The sequence below is a fragment of the Coregonus clupeaformis genome, unplaced genomic scaffold, assembly GCF_020615455.1.
Source record: "Coregonus clupeaformis isolate EN_2021a unplaced genomic scaffold, ASM2061545v1 scaf4696, whole genome shotgun sequence".
Lineage (NCBI taxonomy): Eukaryota > Metazoa > Chordata > Actinopteri > Salmoniformes > Salmonidae > Coregonus > Coregonus clupeaformis.
In genome coordinates, this window is record NW_025538150.1 from 1 (window position 1) to 9,545 (window position 9,545).

Sequence of the window (9,545 nt, forward strand, 5' to 3'; positions counted from 1 at the left end):
ATTGTCACGATTCAGACAGACGACCAGAGGACCACAATTGCGTCACACCAGAAAGTTTATTAAACTTAAGGGAAAAGGGGAAGTAGGGAGTGAATGAAGGCTCCAGGGTAACAGGGATCCCGTCCAATACGCTGGGTCTGTGCCCCCAGTGGCAGCGATGCGTCCAATGAAGCCGGTGGTGGGTGGTCCAGAAGTCCTGGGGGAGACACAGACACAACAGGGCGGGAATGAAACCAGGCAGCAGGTACAGTTCAAGGAAATCCAAAATACGTAGTAGGAAGGCAGAAGGCTGGTCAGAGTTACCGGGATAGAAGAGTAGTCAGGAGTCGTAATGGCAGAAGCAGGTCTGGATCTCCTGAGGCAGATGAGTATCCAAAAAACAGGCAGGTCCGGGTCACAAAACCAGGGTGAGCCAGAAGCGCGAGCAAACAGGTTCCCGGGTGTGAGCTTTGCAGACGATCTGACACCGGAGAGCTGAAAGACAGGGCCTAAAATACCGGGAGAGGTTAGTGGGTAATGCAGCGCAGCTGGCAGAGTAATTAGAGCCGAGCAGAGCAGGGACAGGTGGAGCTAGTTAGGCTGAGTAGAGAGAGAGAGGTGAGCAGAGTGGAAACAAATTAAGGTGGTAACCCGGGGTGGAGTGAGAGGGCTCATGACAGAACCCCCAAGGGACGGCCCCAGAAGTCCCAAGAGCAACACCACGCCGGGGCGGGAGGAGGGGAGCCGGAGGAGGGCTAGAACTCCTCCGAACGGTCCAGTGAGCGTCCTCATCCTCGGAGAAAGCCGGAGGGCCGTGGTCGGGAGATGGGACAGGTCCCGGGACAGGATCAGGCACAGGACAGGAAGCCGAGCGGGCAGGACGGTTAGGGACCCCTCTGGGGCGGCCCCTACGGATTGCAGGTTGATCAGGATGCCGTTGGTGAAGCGGTGATGAGAGTCCTATCCACAATCCGACTAGCTGGCACCCAGGTCCTTTCCTCAGGTCCATAGCCCTCCCAGTCAATGAGGTACTGGAGACCCTACCCCTCCGTCTGGACCGAAGCAGGCGGCGGGACGGTGCAAACCAGACCACCATCGACGAGCCGTGGAGGAGGAGGACAAGGCGCAGCAGGGACCAGCGGACTCTCTGGATGGCCTTAATCTTAGACACATGGAAAGTGGGTGCACCCTCAGGGAATTAGGCAGTTGGAGCCGGACAGCAGTTGGGCTAATCACTCTTATGATAGGGAATGGGCCAATGAACCGAGGTGCCAGCTTCTGCGACTCCACCCTGAGTGGCAGGTTCTTCGATGACAACCACACCCCTTTGACCAACATGGTAGGTGGGAGCAGGAATTCTCCGACGGTTGGCCCCGGTAGTGTAGCTGGCAAACGGATCTGAGGAGTGTGGCTCTAGCTTGTTAAACACCTCTCTGAGACCATGGTAGCATTCTGGGACATTGGAGAGGTCAGGAGCGGAGTTAGTAGGTACTGGCCGAGGGGGTAGTGCGGCAGCAAGCAGGCAGGTCGGTGGCAGTCCTCTCCCCCTCCCTGATCACCCCGGTCACCCAGTCGAGCTGAGGTTGTGCAGGCCAGGAGCCATGGGTAACCCAGGATGAGGGGTTGGCCTGGAGAGGGGAGCAGGTGAAACTGGATAGTTTCTTGATGGTTTCCGGACAGACCCATCGAGACCGGGGGCCGTGACATGAGTGACCGATCCGGTAAGTGTCCGTCCAGTGCCCGGGCAGGAATAGGAGGTGTCAAACGGAGGTTCTCCAGTCCCAGTTGGCGTGCCAGCTTGATGTCCATTATGTTGGCTTCGGCGCCAGAATCCACCAGAGCAGCCAGGGTGTGAGTTGAGTCAGAGAGGCGAGGTGAACTTGCGGCAGGGGTTTGCGGTCGGAGGACTGGATGGTCATTGAACTCAACCGGACTCCCCCTATGCCCGGTGAGCTTCGACCCTTTAAAGGGCAGGTTACCACACGATGTCCATCCCACCTCCACAATAGAGGCAGAGGTTTGAGGTGAGCGTCGCTGGCGCTCTGCAGGAGTGAGAGGCTCGCCCAATCTCCATAGGCTCAGACTGATCAAGCTGACCTGGGTGAGTGGCAGTAGATGACAGGAGCCCAGTCGGATCTCTCCGAATGCCGGTAGTAGGTGGACCTTGGCGCCCCCTCTCACGACGACGGGTCTGTATCCCTCTGTCGATCCTGACAGTCAGTGCGATGGCTTCATCAAGAGTGGAAGGCAGTTCATGGGAGACCAACTCGTCCCTGATATAGTCAGCCAAACTATGGAAGAACGCGTCCACCAACGATGGTGTGTTCCAAGAACTTCGTCTAGCCAGGGTTCGGAAGTCGATGGAATGGTCTGCGACTGTACGTCTGCCTTGTCGAATACTGAACAGTTCACGAGACGCCTCTGCGGTTGGTGAATCCAGGTCAAACACCTTCAGCATCTCCTCAGCAAACAGGTCGAAGGTTGCACATGCGGGGGTTTGACGTTCGAACTCTGCTGTTCCCCAGAGTCGAGCTCGGCCCGTCAGGTGAGTGATGGCATACCCAACTCTAGCCCCCTCCGTGGCGAAGGTCCTTGGCTGCAAGGAGAACTGAAGTCGGCAGCTAGTCAGGAATGGCCGGACCTGGGTTGAATCGCCGTTGAACCGCTCAAGGTTTCCAATCTTGGGTTCGGAGCAGCGGCTGCAATGACCGGGGCAGGTAACTCGGGCAGGGCTGGTGGGCAGACTGGCTGGGGTCAGGTTGGTGAGGAGTTGAATGATCATGGCGAGTTGTTGTTGCTGCTGCTGGGACTGCTGCTGGTGCTGCTGGAACTGCTGATGCTGTTGGTGGCCGACCTGAAGCAGAGAGGAGATGACGCCGCTCATGCGGCCTAGCTCTCTCTCAGTGTGTTCCAGGCGTAGCATGGCGGTGGGTTGCTCAGGCTCTTCGGTTTCCATGTCGGGGGAAGTGTGCGCTGAGTCCATGATGGTCAGATCGTACTGTCACGATTCAGACAGACGACCAGAGGACCACAATTGCGTCACACCAGAAAGTTTATTAAACTTAAGGGAAAAGGGAAGTAGGGAGTGAATGAAGGCTCCAGGGTAACAGGGATCCCGTCCAATACGCTGGGTCTGTGCCCCCCAGTGGCAGCGATCGTCCAATGAAGCCGGTGGTGGGTGGTCCAGAAGTCCTGGGGGAGACACAGACACAACAGGGCGGAATGAAACCAGGCAGCAGTACAGTTCAAGGGAAATCCAAAATACGTAGTAGGAAGGCAGAAGGCTGGTCAGAGTTACCGGGATAGAAGAGTAGTCAGGAGTCGTAATGGCAGAAGCAGGTCTGGATCTCCTGAGGCAGATGAGTATCCAAAAAACAGGCAGGTCCGGGGTCACAAAACCAGGGTGAGCCAGAAGCGCGAGCAAACAGGTTCCGGGTGTGAGCTTTGCAGACGATCTGACACCGGAGAGCTGAAAGACAGGGCCTAAAATACTGGGAGAGGTTAGTGGGTAATGCAGCGCAGCTGGCAGAGTAATTAGAGCCGAGCAGAGCAGGGACAGGTGGAGCTAGTTAGGCTGAGTAGAGAGAGAGAGGTGAGCAGAGTGGAAACAAATTAAGGTGGTAACCCGGTGGAGTGAGAGGGCTCATGACAGAGATAAGTGTCTCCAGCTTCAGAGATGTTTGCAGTCCGTTCCAGCTATATGCAGCAGAGAACTGGAAGGAATGGCGGCCAAAGGAGGTGTTGGCTTTGGGGATGACCAGTGAGATATACCTGCTGGAACGCATACTACGGGTGGGTGTTGCTATGGTGACCAATGATCTAAGATAAGGCGGGGATTTGCCTAGAAGTGATTTATAGTTGACCTGGAGCCAGTGTGTTTGGCGACGAATATGTAGTGAGGGCCAGCCAACGAGAGTGTACAGGTCACAATGGTGGGTAGTATATGGGGCTTTGGTGACAAAACAGATGGCACTGTGATAGACTACATCCAATTTGCTGAGTAGAGTGTTGGAAGCTATTTTGTAAATGACATCGCCGAAGTCAAGGATCGGTAGGATAGTCAGTTTTACGAGGCATGTTTAGCAGCATGAGTGAAGGAGGCTTTGTTGCGAAATAGGAAGCCGATTCTAGATTTAGCTTTGGATTGGAGATGCTTAATGTGAGTCTGGAAGGAGAGTTTACGGTCTAACCAGACACCTAGGTATTTGTAGTTGTCCACATATTCTAAGTCAGACCCGCCGAGAGTAGTGAATCTAATCGGGCGGGCGGGTGCAAGCAGCGTTCGATTGAAGAGCATGCATTTAGTTTTACTAGCGTTGAAGAGCAGTTGGAGGCCACGGAAGGAGTGTTGTATGGCATTGAAGCTTGTTTGGAGGTTTGTTCACACAGTGTCCAGTGAAGGGCCAGATGTATACAAAAATGGTGTCGTCTCTGCGTAGAGGTAGATCTGAGAGTCACCAGCAGCAAGAGCGACATCATTGATATACACAGAGAATAGAGTCGGCCCGAGATTTGAACCCTGTGGCACCCCTTAGAGACTGCTAGAGGTCCAGACAACAGGCCCTCCGATTTGACACATTGAACTCTATCTGAGAAGTAGTTGGTGAACCAGGTGAGGCAGTCATTTGAGAAACCAAGGCTATTTAGTCTGCCAATAAGAATGCAGTGATTGACAGAGTCAAAAGCCTTGGCCAGGTCGATGAAGACGGCTGCACATTACTGTCTTTTATCGATCGCGGTTATCATATCGTTTAGGACATTGAGCGTGGCTGAGGTGCACCCATGACCAGCTCGAAGAGGGGGATGACCGCGGCAGCTTTCCAAATCTCTGGGGATCTCAGACGAACGAAAGTGTCACGAAGTTACAAAGCCAGAACCCAGAAGCAGACCAGGACAAGGTAAGTTGAAACGAAGGTGAGTGTTTATTTACAAATTCAAGAGTGATGCTGAACAATCCAGGGAACAGAGCGGGCGGCGTTGATTAGTTGTTAGGGGTGCAGTGGTTGATCCAATCATGGCTCGGCAGCCGCCGACCACCAGGCAGAGGTTGGATGAAGGTTCCGGACGAGTGACTGCAGATGGAACAAAACGGAGGTAAGTAAACAACAAACCAACAAGGTGCAAAACAACAAAACTAACGCTAGAAGCTCTAAGACCGATACTCTGGTAAACCTACTGTTCATGGCTAACGATCCGGCAGGGAATGGATGTTAGGCCAGAGCCTAAGAAGGGTGATGATCAGGACCAGGTGTGCAGATTGCTGATGGGATGCAGGTGCGGAAATCAAGAGAGCTCCCGGAGCGTTCCAGAACCCTCGGGGAAACTGGAGATCACGAGCAGAAAAACTAGTCCCCAGACAGGACCCGACTCAGACTGCCGGGATCGTTACAGTACCCCCTCCGACGAACGCCACCGGGCGGACTCCCGGAGCGCCAGGATGGAGGCGGTAGAAGTCACGGATGAGGTCAGCATCTAGGATCTGTCGCCGCGGAATCCAACTCCTCTCTTCAGGACCATACCCCTCCCAGTCCACGAGATACGGAAACCCCGGCCCCGCCGTCTGGAATCCATGATGCGTCGCACCGTGTAGGCAGGACCACCTCCGATCATCCGAGGAGGAGGAGGAGGAGGCGGAGGAGGCAACAGAGGACTGAGGAAAACAGGCTTGAGGCAGGAGACATGAAAGGTGGGATGGACTCTGAGCGTCCTCGGGAGTTTGAGTCGAACTGCCACCGGATTGATCACCTTCTCCACCACAAACGGACCAATGAACTTCGGTAACAACTTCCTAGACTCAGTCCGTAAAGGAAGATCCCGTGTGGCCAACCAGACCCTATCTCCGATGGTGTAGGTGGGAGCGGGGATCCGGCGACGATTCGCCTGGAGCTGATACCGGTCCGAAACTCTAAGGAGTGCCTTTCTGGCCCGATGCCAGGTCCGGTGGCAACGAGCCGAATATGGGCCTGAACAGAAGGCACTGAGAGCTCCTTCTCCTGAGAAGGGAACAAGGGAGGTTGGTAGCCATACAGGCACTGGAAGGGAGACATCCCAGTGGCAGATGTAGGGGAGAGTATTGTGGGCATACTCAACCCAAGGCAACTGAGAGACCCAGGAGGTGGGGTTGGAAGAGGCCAGGCAGCGTAGCGTGGATTCCATCCTCTGGTTGGCTCTCTCCGCCTGACCATTAGATTGGGGGTGAAAACCAGATGTGAGACTGACTGTAGCTCCAATGGCCAAACAGAAGGACTTCCAGACAGCAGAGGTAAACTGAGGGCCACGGTCGGAAACGATATCACTGGGCAACCCGTGGACCCTGAAAACCTCCCTAACCAGGATCTCGGACGTCTCCGAGGCAGAGGGAAGCTTGGCAATTGGCACAAAGTGGGCGAACTTGCTGAATCTGTCCACGATAGTCAGAACGACCGTGTTCCCCTCAGAAGCGGGCAACCCAGTGACAAAGTCCAGGGGCCAGATGCGACCATGGTCGCGGGGAATAGGAAGGGGGTGAAGTAGTCCAGAGCTGGGCCGATTGGTACTCTTATTCTGCGCACACACTGGACAGGCAGCAACATAACCCCGAGTATCCTCGGCCATGGCAGGCCACCAAAAACGTCTGCGAAGAAAACGCCATCGTCCGAGCCACGCCAGGGTGACAAGCCATCTTGCTGGCGTGGGACCATTTGAGGACCGCGGGACGAACCGACTCAGGCACAAACAACCGACCGGGTGGACCGTTACGGGACCGGGCTGCGTCCGAAGAGCCGCCATCACCTCCTCCTCAATCTTCCACCTAACAGCTCCCCACGACGCAGTTCGGGGAGAATTGTCTCGGTCTTGGACCCACTCTCCTCCGTCTTGGAGAACATCCGAGACAAGGCGTCCGCCTTGCCGTTCTTAGATCCAGGTCGGAACGTCAGGGAAAAATTGAATCGTCCGAAAAACAACGACCACCTGGCCTGGCGGGAGTTGAGACGTCTAGCCGATTGCACGTAAGCAAGATTCTTGTGGTCAGTCCAGACAATAAACGGCTGCTCCGCCCCCTCCAACCAGTGGCGCCACTCCTCCAAGGCAAGTTTCACCCGCGAGAAGCTCCCGGTTACCCACATCGTAATTCCTCTCCGCAGGCGAAAGGCGGCGAGAGTAGTAGGCGCAGGGATGGAGTTTACTGTCCGTGGAGCATCGCTGCGACAGGATGGCGCCAACTCCCACATCAGACGCGTCCACTTCAACGACGAACTGACGGGCCGTGTCCGGTTGAGAGAGAATCGGTGCGTTGGTGAATCGCCTCTTCAAATCCAGAAACGCTCGATCCGCCTCCGGATTCCACTTGAAGCTCCTGATACTGGAAGTCAAGGCCGTTAACGGAGCGGCCACACGGCTGTAATCCCGGATGAATCTGCGGTAGAAATTCGCAAACCCCCAAAAATCTCTGGAGCTGCAATCTACGTACGGGCTGGGCCCATTCCAGAACCGCTCTAACCTTCTCCTGGTCCATCCTAATCTCTCCCCTGGAGATGATGTACCCGAGAAAGGATGTCGTGTGGGCGTGAAACTCGCACTTCTCGGCCTTCACGAACAGGCGATTCTCCAACAATCGCTGCAGAACCTGCCGGACATGCTGGACGTGGTGGAAGGTTCCTTCGAGAAGATCAGAATGTCATCCAGGTAAACAAACACAAAGAGACCGATCATATCTCTCAGGACGTCGTTCACCATACTCTGGAATACCGCTGGAGCATTGGTCAGTCCAAACGCATCACCTGATACTCGAAGTGACCCATCGGTGTATTGAAACCCGTCAACCACTCGTCTCCCTCTCTGATCCGGACCATGTGATACGCATTGCGTAGGTCTAGCTTGGTGAACACCGTAGCACCCTGTAAGGAGTCGAAGGCAGAACTCATCAAGGGCAGGGGATACTTGTTCTTGACCGTGATGTCATTCAACCCCCGATAATCAATACACGGTCGAAGAGAGCCATCCTTCTTACCCACAAAGAAGAATCCTGCCCCCAGGGGGTGATGACGAGGGACCGAACGAGACCAGCAGCTAGGGACTCCTTGATGTAGGTCTCCAAAGCCTCACGTTCAGGGCGGGAGATACTGTATAACCTTCCCTTGGGGTAGACAGCTCCAGGGAACAGGTTGATGGCACAATCATATGGTCGGTGGGGAGGGAGTGACAGAGCCTTCTGCTTACTGAACACTTCCCCCCAAATCGTGATATGTCTCGGGAACCAGGGACAAATCTGGGGGTTTAGCCTCAATCACCTGACTGGGAACCGAATGGGGACAGGCAGTCTTGAGACAGTTAGCATGACAATCAAGGCTCCAACTCGTTACCTTGCCCGTCACCCAATCGAACGTGGGATTGTGTTCCTTCAGCCAGGGGTATCCAAGGACCAGAGGAACATGGGAAGACGGCAGAATGAAGAATGAAATCATCTCCGAATGATTCCCCGACAACAGCATCTTAACCGGTTCAGTCCTCATCGTGATACGTGCCAGACTACTGCCGTTCAGAGTGGTCGCTTCAATGGCTTCCGGCAATTGCTCCTTGGAAAGCCCCAGCTGTTCCACCAACTTCGGCATCAAGAAAGCTTCCATCGGCACCTGAATCGATAAAAGCGTTAATCGCTAAGCTCTGATTCCTGTTCACAAGGGTAGCCGGGAAACGGGGTCTGACAGAGGTACTGAGAGGTTGAAACTGGCTCGCTAAAAGTCCTCCCAACTTTAGCGAGCCGGGCAGTTTGACGACCGCCGGGAACAAGTGGAGATGTAATGTCCGAGCTACCACAGTAGAGGCAGCAGTTGGTCTTACGTCTATGTTGACGCTCCTCCTTGGTTAACCCGTGCCGCCCACTTGCATGGGTTCAGAATCGGGAGACAGGACCTCTCCACTAATCCTGTGTGGTGGACGATGATCGACGCGTATTCTGGTCCAATCCCGACCCGACTGGAACCTGAGAAGCTGATCGATTGGGACGGACCCCATTGCTTCTCCCTCCTTCGCTCTCGGACTCGATTATCCACCCGAATAGACAAGGCTACCAAGCTGTCCAGGTCACTAGGCTCCGGATAGGAGATCAACTCATCCTTGAGCTGCTCCGACAGACCCTGGTAAAAGGCCGCTTGCAGAGACTCCTCATTCACCCACTCTCCACAGCCAACGTCTTGAACTCGATCACGAAGTCGGCCACGCTGCGAGTTCCTTGGTGAAGCGAAAACAGGCGCCTAGCTGCGTCCCTCCCTCGGACGGAATGGTCGAAAAGCTTCCTCATCTCGGCCGTGAACCCCTGGTATGAAGCCATGCAGGGGTCTTGTCGTTCCCAAACGGCTGAAGCCCACTCCAGCGCTCGACCACGCAGCAACTCAATCACAAAGGCTATCCTAGCCTTGTCTGTGGCATAAGAGTAGAGCTGTAGATCGAACACTAACCCACACTGCATAAGGAAAGAACGGCATCTTCCCAGCTCCCCCTCATATTTATCCGGCGTCGGAACCTTGGGCTCACGGAAGGACACCGCTCCAGACGCGGCAGGCGAGATGGGTGAAACCGGTAGTGGA